We start from the raw sequence: 20,360 nt of genomic DNA, 5'->3' as shown, positions 1-20,360 counted from the left end.
ATGGAGAACCACTGTTACCGGCATTCTCAGCCAGACGAGAACAGCTGTCCGTCTGTCAAGGAACATTGATGTATGGAACAAGGGTGATTATTCCCCCTAAATTAAGGGAGAGAGTTCTAAAGGAACTGCATGAAGGTCATCTGGGGGGAGTCAAGATGAAAAGCCTTGCTAGGGCTTATGTGTGGTGGCCAGGTATCGACCAACAAATAGAGGATCTGACTAAAAGCTGCTCAGGGTGCCAAAAAGTTCAAAATGCACCTCCAATTGCACCGCTGCATCCATGGGAATGGCCTTCAACCCCATGGCAACGTGTACATATTGACTTCGCAGGTCCATTCATGGACTCCATGTTTTTAATTGCGGTAGACGCACATTCTAAATGGCCAGAAGTGATTAAGATGGCGACCACTACCTCGGAAAAAACGATCGCAGTTCTAAGAACGATATTCGCAAGAAATGGATTGCCAGAACAAATATGTTCAGACAACGGACCGCAGTTCGTGTCAGAAGAATTCCAGAAATTCATGAAGAAGAATGGGGTGAAACATTATACCTCTGCCCCATATCATCCGGCTACAAATGGGTTGGCCGAGAGATTTGTACAAACGTTCAAAAAGGCGATAAAGGCCATGAGCGAAGACCAGATTCCACTACAACACAAGGTGGACAATTTCCTAATGGTATATCGAAACGCCACTCATGCAGTGACAAATCAAAGCCCTGCCATGATGTTCTATAACAGGAGGTTGCGGTCCAGGTTGGACTTGTTAAAACCAAATGTGCGGAGGGAAGTCGAAAACAAACAGTTCCAGCATATAAATAACAAGGCCACTCGGAGTTTCGAAATAGGACAACCAGTGTTAGCCTGGGACTATAAGAATGAGAAATGGCAATCTGGAACAATTCGTGCCAGACAAGGACCCCTGATGTACACAGTGGATATTGGTGAAAACGTAATATGACGTCATGCTGACCAACTTGTAGAATTGAGAACAAGGGTCGAACCCATGACTACGACAGAGACACCAGTGGAAGAAGTTAGTGAACCTGAAGCATCTACCTCAGACGCCAATGTACCTGATGATGTCCAACCCATAAGAGATCAACTAGATGAGTCACCCCAGCAACGAGAATCAGAGACCCCTGAAAGGCATTATCCAACTCGGATCAGGAGGCCTCCTCAGAGACTGAATCTTTGAAAAGTTTTGCATGAAGTTGTATATATGTTATCCATGTTATGTTTAAATTGGGATGTACACTGTTAAGCTAAAAAGGGAGGAATTGTGGTGTATGTAACCTGTACCACCTTAAGAGACTACCTTAAGAGATGGACTACTTTCTCTTGGCTACTGTATATTGTAGTACCGGTGGCGACCACACCGGTATATAAACTCTGTGTAGTAATTTGCTAAGCAGTTCAGCCTTGACCTTCGATTAGTAAAGACCTGTTTAAGTTATTCTTGTTGTCTGTGTCCAGTAATTTAGAATAAGCATATCTGGGACACTCAGACTCAACACATAAGTTCCCTGAAAAGATTGAGGCAGTAGTCAAGGCTCCAGCACCGGAAAATGTGTCACAACTGAGGTCGTTCCTCGGGTTGGTAAACCACTACCATAAGTTCTTACCAAATTTGTCCACGGTATTACACCCACTGAACACCCTACTGCAAACAGGGGTACCATGGAAGTGGAATGACGAACGTAGACGAGCTTTCCAGAAGTGTAAAGAATTGATCACATCAAAAGAGGTGTTGGCCCATTTCAACCCAGCACTACCAATTCATTTGGCATGTGATGCATCACCCTATGGTATTGGAGCGGTGCTGTCGCACAAATTCCCAGACGGGCTGGAGAGGCCAGTAGCCTTTGCGTCTCGGTCACTAACCTCAGCCGAGCGCAACTACGCCCAGATTGACAGGGAGGCCCTCAGCCTAGTATGGGGAGTAAAAAAATTCAACCACTGTCTGCATGGGCAGAAGTTCACCTTGCTGACTGACCACCAACCACTTGTCTCCATCTTTAATCCTAAGAAGGGTGTTCCAGTGATGACTGCACAACGGTTACAAAGATGGTCCCTGTTTCTAGGGGCGAGTCAATATGAAATAGAATATAAAGGCACGAAACAGCATGGAAATGCTGATGGGCTATCGCGCCTGCCACTGCCTACTGTGGAGGAAGCACCAGCAGTGGACCCTATCGAGATATTTTATTCATCAATAATTGAACGATTGCCAGTAACTAACGCGGATATAGAGAAAGAGACCCGCAATGATCCGACGCTGTCTCGGGTATATGATTTGACGGTGAGGGGATGGCCAACACATGGCGACTCACTGTTGCCAGCATTCTCATCCAGAAGAGAACAGCTGTCAGTATGCCAGGGGACAGTGATGTGTGGATCCAGAGTGGTGATTCCACCCAAGTTAAGGTAGAGAATGCTAAATGAGCTACATGAAGGTCATCTGGGGGGAGTGAAAATGAAAAGCCTTGCTAGGGCTTATGTGTGTTGGCTGGGAATCAATCAACAAATCGAAGACCTAACCAAGAGCTGCTCAGGATGCCAGAAGGTCCAAAATGCACCACCGCATGCCCCTCTACACCCATGGGAGTGGCCCTCCTCTCCATGGCAACGGGTGCATATTGATTTTGCTGGTCCATTCATGGACTCAATGGCCTAGAAATTCAGTTGTTTGCGCCAGCCGTTAGCGCCAGAAAAGGGTATATTTCTGGCGCTAGCCACTTAGCGTCCGGGCGCCGCCGGATCTGCGCCTACGCCAAAATTCAGTTGGGATTTAGCGCCGGCGCAAAGTGTTAGCGCCCGCTCAGCTGCGCGCGCATCTTATGACGTCATTTGGGTGTGCAACGCCGTTTGTGCGCCCCAAACCGGAAATTCAGTGGCGCCCGCCCAATGTGGGCGTGGCGCTGTTAAGAACTGTGAAGTGGAACTCAACAGAGGCCCTGTGGGATTCGGGGAGCGCTAATTAAAGGGCACATCCACTCACCCATAAAGGCCAGCCATTTCGCTGCAATGACTTTACTGCTTTGGATTTCTGGACAGAGAGCAAGGCACAGAGATTTCTGATTTCGGACAACATAGGAGAGGTATTTTTGGCTTCTAGCCAGTGCTTTGACATTTGCATCCTTGTGATTTGGCTGTTTGGAACTTTATAATGGGGGCTGTATGGGGTGCCAACCCTCAGTTGCAGCATTTTGTGCGAAGGGCTCGCAGACGCTGTGACAGAGGGCCAGCCATGCCTAGACGCAGAGGGGCCATCAGGCGTCGCCAACGTAGGCCTTACCCAGTCAGGCAATACCGGCAGCAGGTGTCCTATCTCACCATGACTGCGGCGCATTGTGTGAAGAGGCTGCGCTTCAGGAGGGAGGTGGTTGCAGAGATCTGCCAGCTGCTTCACGCAGATTTGCGGCCACAGCTCATGTGCAGGACATCTCTCTCAGTGGAAGTGAAGGTCACGGTGGCTCTCAGCTTTTATGCAAGCGGCTCGTTCCAAGCCGCTGCTGCGGACATAGCGAACATCTCCCAGTTCGCCGCGCATCGCTGCATCCGGCAGGTCACCGATGCACTTTACGCGAGGAGACACCAATTCATCTCCTTCCCCATGACCCAACACAAGCAGGAGCAGCGTGCAGTTGGATTTGGCAGGATCGCGGGCTTCCCCATGGTGCAGGGCGCCATTGACTGCACGCATGTGGCTATGCGGGCACCTATCCACAATGCCGAGCATTACCGCAACCGCAAGGGCTACCATTCCCTAAATGTGCAGCTGGTGTGTGACCACAGGCAGCGCATCCTAGCTGTCAATGCCCGCTTCCCAGGAAGCAGCCACGATGCATTTATCCTGCGCCAGACTACTGTGGCTGACATGTTCGAGGCACAGCCTCCACCAAGGGGATGGCTTATCGGGGACAAGGACTACCCTTTGTGTCCATGGCTCATGACCCCGCTCCGCGCGCCCACGACCCCAGCGGAGGTGGCATACAACGAAAGCCATCAAGCCACAAGGAACCTAATAGAGCAAACGATAGGCGTCCTCAAGCAACGGTTCCGCTGCCTGGATCGTTCCGGAGGAGCTCTTCAGTATTCGCCGGATAGAGTCTCCCAGTTCGTCGTCGTGTGCTGCATGCTCCACAACCTGGCGATCCGCAGGACTCAGGCACTGCCACCTGACATTGCCCCACCACCTCAAGAGGATGAGCTGGAGGACCATGAGGAGGAGGAGGAGGAGGAGCAGCCTAGGAGGGAGCGACAAGGTCCAAGGGCCGTCCGCCGGTGGCTTATTGCTCGACACTTCTAGGCCCCCTGTCAGGGAATGGCCTGGGCCAATGAATGCAGCTGAAGGCAACCGCTCCGCAAGCCCTCAGCCGCTTAACCCAACAACCAGTTGAAACATGACACCTGCACATGGTGAAAAAATAAAAATCTTTATTTCACAAACTCAGGGCCCTTCCCACATGGAACAGCAAAACAGAGAAGACCTCCAAAAAACAGTCGAAAACTTCTGTCACTCCCAAAACCTGGGGAGGACTAACAAAACTTCCACATGCAAATGGCCTTCCTCACCGGCCTTACAAAAAAACGCCCCCCCCAACACAAACACCCCCATAAAAACAAACAAGACAATGCCCCCCAGAACAGAAGCCCCCGCATGACCAAAACCCGTGCTCGCCACACTCTACTCGGCGTGCCGAGAGGGCGAGTCCTTAGAGAGCGTTCTCTTGCCCCAGCCCGACCTGCAGCTGCGCCTCAAGCTGGGCCCTGAGGCTGGGGCAAGGCTGGGGGAAGGCTCATCAGGGCGACAATGCGTCTCGCCAGATGCCCTTGGGGGTCGCCCTACACGAGGGCCGGCCCGGGAGGGGCCGGCTGGTGGCTGCTGCAGCTGTGGGTGGCCATCTTCAGTTCCTGCAGCAGCTCGTCGCACCCTGGCTGGGGGAGTGGCAGTGTCGCCTGCACCAATGGGGACAAGCTGGCTGATGGCAGGCGCGCGCTGCTCGCCAGAGACACTGGCACTCGGCCGGCCTGGCAGGGGAGCAAGCGCACCAATGTGTTGGCCGCCAGACCGCTGTGCTGCAGCACGGTGGCGGCTAGCCTGGCGATGCCTCCGCGCCAGTGCGAGGGTGGCAGAAGTTAGTGCCCCAACTGCCCTGGCATGTGGCCGCAGCTGCTGTGCCAGTGACTGCCCAGCACCTCTCATGTGGCGACTGGCGTGCTGCGCTGCGGCGAGTTGCTGCACCCCCCTGTCATGCGCTGCCACAAGTAGGTCCACCCCCCTGGCGTGCGCTGCCGCGAATTGTTCCAGGCCCCTGGCCTGTGATTCGGCGAAAGCCACCACACTATGTGCCAGGCTTTCCATGGCGCGAGGCATCTGCTCCACCACCTGCATAAACTCCACGTGGCGCCGCTCCGACACCGCCGACATGTCGTGCAGGAGGCGCACCTCCTGGGCGACGTCCGACTCCGGACTGGAGGGCGGACTCGCCCTCTGGGCAGAAGGCTGGCGTGGCGCCGGACCCTTGCTGCGTTCGGCCACCCTACTGGGACCAGGTTCTCCCCTCCCCTCCACCACCTGCCCCCTCTGGGCAGAAGGGCGGCGTGGTGCCGGACCCTTCCCGCGTGCGTTGACGTCACTGGTACCAGGTTCTGGCCTCCCCTCCACCACCTCCCCCCTCTGGCCAGAAGGCTGCCCTGCTGCCGGGCCCTTGCCGCGTGCGTCCACGCCACTGGTACCAGGTTCTGGCCTCCCCTCCACCGCCTCCCCCCGGCTCTCCTGCACGCCAGACGTCTCCCCTCCATTGCCATCTGCTGGCGCGGAGGAGGGTTCCCCGGAGGTGCCGCCTTCCTCCTGGTCCTCCACGTCCTCCTCCTCCGAGGGCCTGGCTCTCTGTGCTTCAGGGAGCACCTCCTCCTCAGCAGCTGAAAGCAGGAAGGCACAAGTGTAGCTTTAGAGTGAGGACAGGCTGACAGCCAGGGAGGCCGCAGTGGTGCATTATGCGCATTTTGCGGTCAGTGGGGAAGGATGTACATCTGATGCGTGAGGGCAAGGAGAGAGGTGCACCCGGTCATGTCCTTACCAGTGGGTTCCAGTACAGGGTCCGCATCGCCGATCGCGACAGGGCCTGTCACCCGGGTACGCAGGAGTCGTGCCACCCTCTCCTCCAGATCAGTCAGCTCCTGGTAGTCGGGACGCCCTCCACCAGTCGCTACCTGGCTCCTGGCGTTCCTCGCCAGCTTGGCCTGCAAGAGAAAGGAGGGCCTCTAAGTACAGTGTGCTGCCCTGTTGCTGTGTGGGAGGCCTCCCATGGCTGAATAGCTTGGACAGTGTGATAAGTGCAGAAAGAGCTTTGATTAACATGCAAGTGCCATTGCAGCGGGAGGAGGGCTGGGCATTAGGCCTTTGATGTCCCTTTGGCCCTAATGGGAGGTGCACATGCAAGGATGAGGGGGACAGTGGAAAGGGTACACACCTTCACCATCCGACTGAGGTCATTGAATTTCTTGCGGCACTGGTCCGCATTCCTGGGAACATCGCAGTTGGATGAGACCCTGCGGGCAATTCTGCTCCAGGCGTTCCTGAACTGGCTCCTGGGAGCCTTCCTGCCACTAGCCGGGCACACAATCCGTCTTTTCTTGTGTACCCCATGGATGAGCACACTCAGCGCATGCTCAGAGAAGCGCTGTGCTCTGTCATGGGCCCTCTCCATTCCTCCAGGCGCTGTTTTGGCACACCACCAGTGCTGAGGCCTAGTTGCAGCGCTACAGCATGCAGGGCGTGGCAGCAGTCAAAGTTGACCCTTCCCCCTTTAAGAGCTGGCCGGCGTCAGGGTGTCTGCTGACACTCAACACATGACCGCACCTGCGCTGCGCCCGGAATCGGCGATATCAAGCCGCATCGCCGGATTAGCGCCTGAACACAGCATTGCAGCGCCAGTTTCAGCGCTCGGCCAGAATCTGGTCCAACTTCACTGAATTTCGGCGAGTTGGCCTGCAGTTTCCGGCGGGCGCTAAATTTACCGAGCGCCCGACTTTAGCGCCCCAAAACTGTGCAAACTGAATTTCTAGGCCAATGTTCTTAATAGCAGTGGATGCTCATTCGAAGTGGCCTGATGTGAAAAAAATGTCCTCAACCACTACAGAGAAAACAATTGCAGTCCTACGGACCATATTTGCCAGAAATGGCTTGCCAGAGCAGATTTGCTCTGATAATGGACCACAGTTTGTGTCCGAAGAGTTTCGAAAATTTATGAGAAGGAATGGGGTAAGGCATTACACATCTGCCCCGTATCATCCAGCCACAAATGGATTGGCTGAGAGGTTCGTACAAACCTTTAAGAAGGCGATGAAGGCCATGTGCGACGATGAAATTCCACTACAGCATAAGGTGGACAATTTCTTATTAGCCTACCGAAACGCGACACATGCAGTTACCAACCAGACCCCGGCCATGATGTTCTTTAACCGAAGGTTGAGATCTCGTCTGGACTTGCTCAGACCAAATGTGCAAAGAAATGTTGAAGATAAACAATTCCAGCACATCAATGAGAAGCCGACAAGGAGCTTCAACGTAGGACAACCAGTCTTGGCCCGTGACTACCGAACAGAGAAATGGCAACCCGGGACGATATGCATAAGGCAGGGGCCATTAATGTACACAGTGGATGTCGGGGAGAACATTGTGAGACGCCACGTTGATCAGATCTTAGCGTCACAGGAACGAGTCAACCCCATGACTTGCGTACCTGGCGATGAACCCGACATACCGGTAGCATCTACCTCCGAACCAGTAGCAGTGGAACCCGATGAACTAACCGATAAAAAGGGGCCAGAATCGCCTCCGCACCAAGAACAAGAACCTCAGGAAAGGCGCTATCCCGAAAGGATCAGGAAGCCGCCCCAAAGACTGAATCTATAAATGGACTATTGTTGTTGAATGTACATGTTAAAGTGTTAATTGTTATTTGAATATTATGGGTACTACTAATCTGAAAGGGGAGGAATTGTAATGTATGTACCTTTAAGAGAGAACTACTTTTACAGCTCCTGTATACTGTAGTACCAGCAGTGACCACACCTGTATATATGCTGTGATATGGCATGACACAGGGATGGTATGATGGGCATGTGGTGAGCTAAAGGGATCTGGGGTTTAAGTCATCCTGGTGTGAGGCTGGAGGTCTGTTTGGAGGAGGTGGCAGAGTTCTGTGACCGCCACTTTGGTGCTGCAGAGCTGTCTAATACACTGCTCCTCGCTTAATTAAAAGGTAGGAGAGGTGCTGTTGGAATACCCTCGAAGGGTAAGGCCACCTGGTGAGAGCCCCGATGTCCCTCCTCATCCCTCTACGCACATGTTCACTTATTTATGGCTGCCCACACTCCCTCCGCCATAGATCCTGGAGGGTGAGGTGGTGTGCCATACAGCCCCCATTAATGTTGCCAAGTGTAGCAATTTGAATCTTTGAGCAATAAATGTAGCCACTTTTCACTTGCCAGAAAACTGCTGATAAAAAGGAAGCTTGAAATTACTCATACAAACTGCTCCACTGGCTGAAACTGACAAGAAGCCACTGAAACTAACCTGCCCTGACAGCTGGGAGTGATTTATAGTGATCTGGGTTGTTATGATTGGGGTGGTGCTGTAGCCAATGCTGCTGCTAAGGTCGGGGGTTTTACTTCCTGTTAAGGTCAGCAAAGGTCGAATGCCAGGATGCAGGCTTGATGTATGTGTTTCCCAGTTGTTAATAAAGTACTCATGTTAATTCTACAATATCGCCCCTTTGAGTCCTTGTTCCACTTAATGGATTTATCACATTTGGCGACGAGGTAACTAAAGGACCCTGAATAACGAAGAAAAGTCTGCCGGGATGTTTAAACAACAAAATTACAAGCTACGGTTAGCTACCAGTTGGAAGAGAGCATGGCTGCCACGGTAGGAACGGTTTCCGCTTTTGATATTCAAGCACAAACTTGGGAGGAATACTGTGAAGTGTTGGGTTATTTTTTTGAAGCAAATGAAATAAATGATGCCGGAAAAAGGAAAGCCATTCTGCTTAGTTCAGTGGGAAGCCAGACCTACAGTTTGATGAGGAATCTGCTCAGTCCTGAAAAGCCTGGAGACAAATTATTTGGTGAATTAGTGGCCTTGCTAAAAGGACATTTCAACCCTAAGCCTAATGAGATTGTACAGCGGTTCAAGTTTAATTCAAGGAACAGAAAAGAGGGAGAGAGCGTAATGGACTATGTAGCGGTGTTGCGTAAATTAGCACAAGATTGCAATTATGGGAACAACCTGAAGGAAATGCTGCGAGATAGGCTAGTTTGCGGAATTATGGATGACTGAATGCAGCGTAGATTATTATCCGAGACTGGGCTTACTTATGAAAAAGCATTGGAACTGGTTCAAGCCATAGAGACAGCGAACTGAGATGTAAAAGAAATACAGGGTTCGGACAGGGCTAATGCTACACAAGTTGCAGGTCAGGTTGTTGTGCACAAGTTGAACATGCATCAGAAACCACAACGTGAGCATGTGAAGGCATGTTATAGATGCAAGGGCAATCACCTGGTGAGTGAATGCCGGTTTCTGGAGGAAAAGTGCTACAAGTGTGGGAAACAAGGACACATAAAATGAGCTTGCAGGGCGAAATCACCTGTGGAGGAATCCAAACCAAAAGGGGGAGGACAGCAAAACCAAGGGAAAGAAGTGAAAAAACATGGAGCACACCACATCAGCGGGGAAGCTGAGGAAGAAGAGGACATGTTCATAATGTATAGCATGTTAGAGAACATTCCAAAAGTGGCTCCTATCACCTTGCAACTGACTATAAATGACTCTAAGGTGAACTTTGAAGTGGATACAGGGTGCAGCATGACCATAATGAACAAGGCAGTGTACTCAAAATTGTGGAACCGAGCAAAAGTTCCAGAGTTAAAGCCTTGCTCCCTGCATCTTAAAACATATACAGGTGAACGAGTAGCGACATTAGGTACAGCTAAGGTAACTGTGCAACACAGGGACACAGTGGAACAGCTACCTGTAGTTATAGTGTTGGGTACTGGACCAAACCTGTTAGGTCGGGGCTGGATAAAAGAACTTAAATTAGACTGGGGAGCAGTACATCAAATAGATGCGGGCAAACAGTTGACTTTGCAAGAAGTGTTGAGTGACCATGAGAATGTGTTCAAGGAGGAACTTGGCACATTTAATGGCCCCCCAGCTAAGATTTATGTAGACAAGGAGGCACCGCCAAGGTTTTTTAAACAACGACCTGTGCCTTATGCCATGAAGCCAAAGGTACAGGCTCAGCTTGACCGTCTATTGAGAGAGAACATACTGGAGCCAGTGAAATGTTCGGAATGGGCAGCTCCCATAGTACCTGTTTTAAAACCGGACAATTCGGTAAGATTCTGTGGAGACTATAAATTGACAGTCAATCGGGTGTCCAAACTAGAGCAGTATCCTATTCCCAAAACAGAGGATCGCTTTGCAAACCTGGCTGGAGGAAAGAAATTCACAAAGTTGGATATGACTCATGCCTATTTGCAGATTACACTGGATGATGAATCAAAGACGTATGTCACCATAAATACACACAAGGGCTTGTTTACATATAACCGCTTACCGTTTGGTGTCTCATCTAGTCCAGCTATCTTCCAGAGGACAATCGAAGGTGTACTGCAAGGGATTCCACATGTTCCCATCTATCTGGATGACATTCTGGTGATGGGAAGAACCGAGCAGGAGCATCTGAGCACTCTGAGAGAGGTACTACAGAGATTGGAGAGGGCAGGGTTCCAGCTCAAGAGGAGTAAGTGCACTTTCCTGGGGAATGAGGCAGTGTTCCTGGGACACAGAGTGGACACCACCGGGCTCCATCCACTCAAGGAGAAGGTACAAGCACTGCAGGATGCCCCTGCTCCTACAAATGTGGCTGAGTTAAAAGCTTACCTGGGACTGTTGAACTATTATAACAGGTTTTTACCAAACTTGTCAAAAGTGTTGGCACGTCTTCACAAACTACTGCGCAAGGAGACACAGTGGCAGTGGGGAGAGGAGCAGGGGGTTTCATTTGGAACAGTCCAAGAAACTGATGCTGTCGTCGGATGTGCTGGTTCACTACAATGCAGAGAAAGACATCATTCTCTCTTGTGATGCTTCACCTTACGGGGTGGGGGCAGTTCTTTCACACTGCATGGAAGATGGAACTGAAAGACCAATAGGGTTTATGTCCCGAACTCTAACACCAGTGGAAAAAACTATTCCCAGTTAGACAAAGAGGGGTTAGCAGTAATGTTTGGGTTACAGAGGTTCCACAAGTACATATATGGCAGGAAGTTCACCATATGCACCGATCATAAACCTCTTCTCTCTCTTTTCAATGAAATGAAAGCAGTTCCACAGATGGTGTCACCCCGGATCCAGAGGTGGGCCGTGACGTTGAGGGCATATGAGTATGTCATCGTCTACAAGGCGGGCAAGTACCATGGGAACGCAGATGCCTTGAGCCATCTTCCACTGCCAGGCACACCTATCCGTGCAGCTCCAGAGGACAGAGTGTTGATGTTGGAGGACACTGACACGGCACTTGTGACTGCAGAGCAAGTAAGAACATGGGCAGGTAAAGATCCAGTACTGTCTAGAGTTCGAGAATATGTGGTGAGGGGATGGCCACAGCATCCGGAAGGGGCTGACTTCACACCCTACTTGTGTCAGGAAAACAGAGCTGAGTGTGCAGGATGGTTGCGTGTTGTGGGGAGCACGAGTGATTATTCCACAGCCGGCACGACAGTCTATCCTAGAGCAACTACATCAGTGTCATCCTGGGGTCTCGCGCATGAAAGCCTTGGCTAGGAGTTACTTGTGGTGGCCAAAGCTAGATGAGGAGATAGAAAATCTAGTCAAGACATGCAGCACTTGTCAGGAACACCGGAAGGCACCAGCAGCGGCTCCTCTCCACCCCTGGGAGTGGCCGGATAAACCACGGAGAAGATTGCACTTGGATTATGCGGGTCCATTCATGGGGAAGATGTTCCTCATAATCATTGATGCACATTCCAAATGGATGGATGTTTATCCTGTAAATTCTGCTTCCGGCACTACTACTATAGACTGCCTGCGTCGGAGCTTCAGTGATCAAGTGCTACCGGAGATTGTGGTAAGTGACAATGCTACTTGTTTTGTGAGTACAGAGACAAAAGAGTTCTTGAGAAAAAATGGCATAGTGCAGGTGACCTCGGCTCCATATCATCCATCCTCAAATGGACTTGCGGAGAGAGCCGTACAAACATTTAAAGAGATGATGGAAAAAAAGTGCAGAATAGAGTTTAGCAGCCAAAGTGTCACGGGTTCTGTTCAGCTGCAGAATAACACCTCAATCCACCACAGGACTATCTCCTGCTGAGATGTTATTAGGTCGTAGACTACGCTCCACTCTTGACCTTGTCCACCCAGACCTAAAAAGGAAAATGGAAAACAGACAAAACAAACAAAAAGAGAACCATGACAAAAGAACAAAAAGCCAAAGTTTTGGAGAAGGAGATGCGGTCCTTACCAGGGATTTCAGTTATGGACCAAAGTAGATTCCTGGCTACATAAACTCAATGACCGGTCCAGTATCATTCAAGGTAATGTTGGGAGATGGTAGGGTAGTACGCAGACATGTAGATCAGATACTTCCCAGACATGGGGAAATTGAAATGAAGGTTCCAGATGCAATGACTGAGGACAGGTTTACCCCCAGTTATCCAAGTGCATCTGTGGTGCCACCACCAGGGACAGAGAAAATTCCACAGGAACCCATTCATCAAGAGGGAACCATCGTTGCAGAGTCAGATACACCGAGCACTGCTCAGGAGCAACTGGTGACTTCAGCACAAACAAGCAGGGACTTTACTGTTAGACATTCACAAAGGCCTCGCAAGCCACCAGAGAGATTGATACTGACCTGTTAGATTCGTCAAGTATGGAACATGGTGAATGGAGACTTCTTATGTGAACCTTAGGAATGGTTGTTTGTTAAGAAAGTCATACTGAAATCTTAAGGGGGGAGGGATATAGTGATCTGGGTTGTTATGGTTGGGGTTGTCCACCGGGTGGTGCTGTAGCCAATGCTGCTGCTAAGGTCGGCGGTTTTACTTCCTGTTAAGGTCAGCAAAGGTCGAATGCCAGGATGCAGGCCTGATGTATGTGTTTCCCAGTTGTTAATAAAGTACTCATGTTAATTCTACGATATCGCCTCTTTGAGTCCTTGTTCCACTTAATGGATTTATCACAGATTAATGCTGATGCCTTTAAATAACATCGCTGGAACTGACTTCCTGCAGCTGCACACCAGCTCTCCCTGTCGCTGTTTGGTTGAGGCGCTAAGGTAAGTGGCGACAATGAATTTTCCAGATCGGGCGCCCACTGATGTCACAATCTGCCTGGCGTTGAAGTCCCCGGCGGTACCTCGCACTGGCGGCGCAACAGGAGGGGCAGGCCCGGATTTGTCGTGTGGCGCTAGATTTGCCTCGTCCCGGCACTACTGCTTCAGCGCCCCGTTAGTGCCCTCTGCAGGCGCTAACGGGAGGCGCTAACCTACCGAATTTTTCTCCCCAGATGTCTTAAGTGGTTCCAGGTTGCAGCAGCAGCTATCAAGGGAGAAGATGGAGGCTGTTGCGCTGGGTTAAGTTTCTCTCGGACAGCAGCCTACGGCTGAAGGATAGCTAGCCCAGCTCAGCCTCTTGAAATTCATGTGAGATTCAATGACCTTCTTTGATTCAAGGATAAACTTGCCAGGTTGATCAAGAGATTGTAGGAGTCCAAAAGAAATGATGCACGTAGTCTTGTCAGGGTTCATGAATGCATTATTAACAACTTAAATTAAATTCTAAGCCGTAGGCAATTGGGAAATTGAGGAGGTTGGTAAAAATTATGCATAGAAAGCAACATCAGGATAAAAAATACTATATGAAATAGTGGATTCCAGTGTGATATTCATCACAGTTCATTTTCTAATTGGTAAGTCAAACATCTAATGTGTGCACATCTTGTACAAATTATGCCCATTTAAAGTTGGCTGTTTTGTAATCTACAAATATAGGGTAGTGACCGAAAAAGATTTTACTACTTCTGGACACTAAATCACGGGTGTGACTTTTACACCAGTGTCACCAATACACTGAACTCTATGGGACATAATGCTATTGTATTGTACAGGAAAAAGTGTATAATTATTGCAAATTTTAGTATGTATCAAAGCTCAGGTAAATCCGAGCCTTCTTGTTCATTGTTGCTTAAATATTCTTATCTTCTTGTTTGTTACCCAAAAAACATCCTTACGTTCCAAAATGAACTCTTAAGGCACCGTCGCTTTTCTGTGTGGCATGCTGTGCCAGACTAGAAGCAGTTTAAGGCAACAGTTGAATCACAACATCAGAAATTCCTCTGTATCCTTCAGTGGGACTAGGAAAAGGGTGCTTCTTTCAGTAGTGTCAGCTTAGCTCAGTTAGTAGTGGTCTTGCTTCTGAGTCCGAAGGTTATGGATTTAAGTTCCCTTTTAAGAACTGAGTGTGTAATCTAGGCTGACACTGCAGTGCAATACTGAGTGACTGCTGCATTTTTGGAAGTGCTGCCTTTCGGATGAGGTATTGAACTGAGAATCAGGTTGATCCCATCACACCTGTCAAAGAGGAGCAGTGAGTTCTCCCACTGTCCTGGTCATAATTCCTCCTTCAGATTTTCCTTCTTCCTATAGTCTTCAGACTTTTGAAACTTACACTTGGCGTCATCCAAGCATTATTTCCCGATTTTAGTTCTTCCTTTATTACTCTTTATAAAAAGGGGCCAGAAAGCCAAGAAGGGCAATTGATTGCACAGGCTACAGTGCTTCTTTTAACCTAAAAGGAAATGAAGGGGGAAAAATTAGGTATCGCCCCATTTGGGGGGCCGCTATCGGCCGTGTGCAAAGTTCAGCGCCTGGCGCTAATTATCGCCTCTGACAGCAAACTTGGCTTTTATCGCCCCTGGAGGTGATTGGAGCGCTAAATCAGGCGCTTCACACCTGTCTTAAGGCGCAAACGCCGAGGAGCGAGGCGCTACCTCAGAGTGCTGGTGAAGCAAGGAAGGGCAAATCAAAATAAACCTGCAAAGTGCTGCTCAGTACTCAAAACTCCTTCACACAGCGTTGAATCTCTCCAGAAGTCTCTCTCTCAGACTGCATGGTGAAAAAATGTCACCGACAAATAAAGGCAGGAAGCGGTCACCTTTAAATAGCGCTCCCCTAGTCCCTTTCTGACAGCATAACGCTCCCCTCAACCTGTCGTTGCTAGCGGCAGGCGGTAAGGCAGGGGGCGCCACTCAATATCCGGTCCGGGGCGCTACCGGGGCGTTGCGCACTCGAATGACTTCACAATCTGCCGGCGCAGGAGATCATGGCGGAAGTGTTTAGCGCCATCGCAAAATGTCCAGTTAATTTCACGAGCGGCACAAACATCGCCGCGCCCAGCCTCTAGTTGCTTTGCGCCCCAATTGGCGCCCTCTTAAGGCGCTAACGGGAGGCGCAAACAACTGAATCTTTCCCCCCAAATGTCTTGTACCACAGAAGAGAAACGTGCAGCTCATGAGATGCCAGTTGGTCACTCTTGGTCTGGAATAGAAATCCTGACCCTGAATGAGTCACAAAAGTAAACCTGGACCAGGCGAAATCTTTTTACTTTCCTACACATTCTTTTGTTTTGAAAACTGAAGCATACTTTTAATTGATGTGTAATTAAATAATTAATTTATCACACCTATTGGTAGAAGTAGTTGTAATTTTAAAAGGGGACAAAAAGTATAGTGCAAACACCTCAAATGGAATTAAATCCTCCTGACTGCAAGCAGCTTTAACAGTTATTATAAAGCACCTTCTGTATCACATGCTCCCCAATGCCAAATATAAATCTTCAATAGCAGGCTCTGTCTTTTTATTTAGAACTCAGTTTTTAGACACAGATCAGGCCATTGTGTAAATGAGTTGTCCTCGTTGTTAAAACATTTTGAGGTAATGACAATCTAACACAGCCCTGGCTCTGTATGTAATCGATGGGGCTCATCATCCTTTTAAAAGTTAAAGCAATTTAAGGAGAAGCGCCGACAGAAATCACTTTACGTTATTCAAACTGGGTAAATAATGTACTATAATGACACTTGAACGCTGCCTGCCAAGCATCTGAACGCCTCAATGTGACAAATACCAAAGTTTTGCAATGGGGCAATGAATGTAAAATAATTTGTCTAATCCTTTTACAGTGTTCATAAAATTGCTTTTCCATTATGATTGTGTCAATTTTATGAGCTGAAGGACTCAATAAATGTTTGAGTTGCTTCCAGTCAGGAGCATTTAGTCCCTTTGAGGTGAAGTTAATTGTCTCAAGTACTTTTAAATTTAGCATGAAATTGAATCCTTATGTTTGTAAAGAACCAATAACATCTGTCTGAAGGCTATAGCATACAGATAGAAGCCGAATTCTCTCAGCCATTCCACCAGACTCCTGCTGTAACTCCAACCTCAATTGGAATTTCCCACTTGGCCTTGTAAACTACTGCCCTTTCTCCAATCTCCCTTTCCTCCCCAAAGTACTTGAATGCGTTATCCCCTCTCAAATTGGTGCCCATCTTTCATGCAACCCCGTGTTTGAACCTCTCCATTCAGGTTTATACCCCTGCCACAGCACTAAATAGGCCCTAGTTAAAGCCATAAATGAGATCCTATGTGATTGTGACCGTGGTGCTCGATCCCTCCTCATCCTTCTCACCTCTCTGCAGCCTTTGACACAGTAAGCCACACCATCCTTCTCTTACACCTCTCCTACACTGTCCAGCTGAGTGGCACTGCCCAAGCTTGGTTCCATTCTTACCTATGCAATTGTAGCCGAGCATCTTCAGCAATGGCTTCTCTTCCTGCCCTCACAGTTACTTCTGGAGGCACCTAAGAATTGATCCTTGGCTCCCTCCTCCTCTTCGTCTACTTGCTGCCCCGGGTGATATCGTACAAAGACATGGGACTAGCTTCTGCATATACGTTGATGACACTTGGTTCCACCTCTCCATCACCTCTCTCAACCCCTCCATTGCTCTGAATCATCAGACTGCTTGGCCGACATCTAGTCCTGGATGAGTCGCAAGTTCCTTCAGTTGAACACTAGGAAGACCGAAGCCATCTTCTTTGGGCTGCGCCACAAACTCTATATCCTCGCCTTCGATTCCATCCCCTTCCCTGGCCATGTCTCAGCTTGAAGCAATCTCGGTGGCCTATTTGATCCTGAGCTGAGCTTCCAATCCTATATTCTCTCCATCACAAAGTCCGCCTACTTCCACCGCTGAACCATCACCTGCCAGCACCCCTGCCTCAGCTCATTTGCTACCGATGCCCTAATCCAAGCCTTTGCCACCTCCAGGTTCAATTATTCAAATGTTCTGTTAGCTGGCTTCCTATCCTACACCCTCCATAAACTTCAGCTCATCCAAAACTCTGCAGCCCATTTCCCAACCTGTACCATGTCCCGCTCACCCATTACCCCGATGCTCACTGACCTACATTGACTCCCAGTTCCCCCAACAATTCCAATTTAAAATTCTCATCCTTGTGTTCAAATCTCTTCATGGCCTCCCCTTTCCCCATCTATGTAACCTCCTCCGGGCCTATAACCCTCCGAGAACTCGGCGTCTCTCAACTCTGGGCTCTTGTGCATCCCCCATTCCCTTTGGCCAATCTGTGGCGACCATGCCTTCAGTTGTCTTGGCCCCAAGCTCTGGAATTCCCTCCATAAGCCTCCCGGCCCTCTCCCCATCTTTAAGACCCTCCTTGAAACTTACCTTTTTGACCAAGCTTTTGATCACACCTCCTAATAGCTATTCGAAATAACAACAGAAAATGCTGGAAAAACTCAGCAGGTCAGGCAACATCCGTGGAGAGAAATCTGAGTTGATGTTTCGGGTCGGACCCTTCTTCAAAACTGGAAAAAAAAGAAACTAGATCGAAGGCAGGGCTGCGATCGGACAAAAGAATAAAAGAAACAAAAGAAGTAAAAGAGATTAGAAGCTAGACGAGATGGTAATAGGCTGGGATTAGGTGTAAAGTGTACTGGCAGGGCAAAAGATAGCTGCCAGGTGTGAGAGAGAAACAAAAGGAAAGGGGGGGGGCGGGGAAGGAGTGGAACAATTACAAGAAAAAATGAAATGGGGGCCGAGCTTATGATCTGAAATTGTTGAACTCGATATTGAGTCCGGAAGGCTGCAGAGTGCCTAATCGGAAGATGAGGTGCTGTTCCTCGAGTTTACGTTGAGCTTCCGTGGAACAATACAAGAGGCCGAGGACGGTGAGGTCCGAGTGGGAATGGGGCGGTGAATTAAAATGACAGGCGACCGGAAGCTCGGGGTCACCCTTACGGACTGAACGGAGGTGTTCCGCAAAGCGGTCACCCAATCTGCGTTTGGTCTCCCCAATGTACAGGAGACCGCATCGTGAGCAGCGAATACAGTATACTAGATTGCGAGAAGTACAAGTAAATCGCTGTTTCCAACATCTGCAGTATTTTGCTATCATCCTAATAGCTATTCCTTTGGCTCAGTGTCAATTTTACATTTCTGTGAAGCACATTTGAACATTTTTCTACATTAACGGTGCTTTTTAGATGCAAGTTGCTGTTGCAGTACATCAGTGATTATACCACTATCAACAATGAACGTGACAAAGTACCTTCTTTAAACCGTGCTGGCCTCTAATGTAATGAGAACACGTTAAACTCTGTAAGGTTTTGCTGTCACACTGGCTATATTTTTGCAGCAAAGCTGTTCTGCATTGCACCAATACAGTGCTGAAGTCCATATAATGCTTCATTTCAGACTCTTAATAAGCTCTCGGTGCAGGTTAAATGCAGAATGGGGAGGTTAATTTTTTCTGACACTGAAAGACAGGTGCCAGTATTTCAGTTTCAAAAAAGCGCATATTTCAGTGTAGCTGCAACTGTGAGTAATTTGTGCAGATGAACAGGGCTACTCTGAATTCTGTTCCATTTTGATAAAGTACCTGCTCATTTTTGGCTTTTGAATTGCCGACTGGGCAACATTTATGCAGGCACCAGAGTGAGCCCCAAAAATGAAATGACTTCAGTCTGCATGCGTGCGTCTGAGTTTATCTGAGAGCAGAATTGTATGTTACCAAAATTTCGCTCTTTTGGGGAAACAGAGTGGAACTATTATTTTAGCTGTCCACTGAGAGAAAGGATTGATTTGGACTGTGGATGGATTGTAAACCAGTGTAATCATGTATTTTCTTTGAGTGAAGGGACATAGACCTAGAAATTAGGTATAGCCCCGCCAGGTCTGTAGCGCCCGAAATTTAGCGCTTGCCCGGATTCCCGTAGCGCCCGCCTGAAATTCAGTTGCGCCGCCTGTTGTGTATGTAATATGTGTGCTACTTTAAACCTATGGACAGGACTGCACTACTTGTAGGGCGTAGTGATACGCAGTACCACTCCTGGCCATAGGGGTATAAATAGTACTGTGGGTACTGATCTCCCCTCAGTTCCCGCCTGTGGGCATGAAATAAAGACCTACGTGTAGTCCCTACCTCCAACCAGTAAAGACCTGTTTGAGTTATACGTTTAAGTCTTTGTGTTAATTGTTCAATACAATACACATACTTAACACTGGCGACGAGTCAGGTTCTTACCCTGCGGCAGTTATTCCACGGCGGTTGAAGAGAGGTTTCAAACCGCACCACCCCACTGGAAGCGACAGGCATTAGGACCCTGAAGCCTCCATCAGCGACTGAAAACTGGAGGACAGAAGACATCCTGCAGCTTCTTTTTCAACCTCGGTGGTGGGTAAGCCGAGCAGCGTTGGCTGCAAAGACAGGGCTGGGGGAAGTCGGAGGTACAAGGGCGATCGCGATCGGGAGATAAGGGCCATCGATCGCAATCCCTGATAAGGGCCGCACTCGGGCTGAAAGGCGCAGCGTCGGCAGACACTGAAGGCGCGAGAGCCGCGGTGAAAAGCGCGGGCCATCGATCGTGGCGAAGATAAGGGCCGCACTCGGGGGCTGAAGGGAGACGGCGTCGGGGGACGGGTGAAGACCACCAAGCGCGGGAAAACCGCCATTTTGTGGGCGGAGGACGACGGCAAGAGCGGGAAGCCGCCATCTTTGATAACAAGTAAAGAAAATAAAATCTGAGAAATTGCAAATCTACAATGCCTAAACACGGGAATATTAGCACCTTTGATAGTGACCTCGAAGATTGGGCCATATATGTTGAAAGAGTAAAAAAGTTATTGTAAGGCCAATAAAATTCGTGACCAAGATAAAGCTCTAACATTATTAAATTTAAT

At 49.1% G+C, this 20,360-nt stretch overlaps 1 pseudogene; it reads left to right on the top strand.

The window, feature by feature from the left end:
• Positions 1–14,238: 14,238 nt before the first annotated feature.
• The window catches only part of LOC147117026 (uncharacterized), a 62,472-nt pseudogene continuing 56,350 nt past the window's right edge, over positions 14,239–20,360 (top strand).

The sequence above is a fragment of the Somniosus microcephalus genome, chromosome 5, assembly GCF_052327205.1.
Source record: "Somniosus microcephalus isolate GS21.2 chromosome 5, FLI_Smic_1.0, whole genome shotgun sequence".
In the NCBI taxonomy this organism is placed as follows: domain Eukaryota; kingdom Metazoa; phylum Chordata; class Chondrichthyes; order Squaliformes; family Somniosidae; genus Somniosus; species Somniosus microcephalus.
Note: the sequence above shows the minus strand (reverse complement) of the source record. Positions and strands in the feature narration are given on the sequence as shown.